Raw genomic sequence first — 388 nt, forward strand, 5'->3', positions numbered from 1 at the left:
GAACAAATCTCACATCAAATGCACCAATTTATGAATTGCTGCTATGAATGCCAGTTTTTGCTTTTCTACATTTAAAAGATGCCACAAAGTTTTATGGATCTTTTATTTTTTCAAGTCCTATTCTTTTTGGCAAGTTTATTTTATTCTTAAAGACACGTTTTTTGTTATTATATTTGACAACTCATATTTTAATTATGTTTATGAATTATAATAAATTGCATTGATAGGACTAAACTATTGTTTTATTTCGTATGAGGTTTTACTATAGTATTTAAATCATTATGTTGTTCTCATAGTCCTGAAAGTCGTCTATGATAAGCAACAAAATTACCTGGTATTTTCTGCAACAACATCTATCAGTCTGAAACATTGAAATCATGTTAATTAT

Source organism: Odontomachus brunneus, unplaced genomic scaffold, assembly GCF_010583005.1.
Source record: "Odontomachus brunneus isolate Ranch 3 - 2012 unplaced genomic scaffold, Obru_v1 Obru_scaffold_067, whole genome shotgun sequence".
NCBI classification, from domain to species: Eukaryota; Metazoa; Arthropoda; class Insecta; order Hymenoptera; family Formicidae; genus Odontomachus; species Odontomachus brunneus.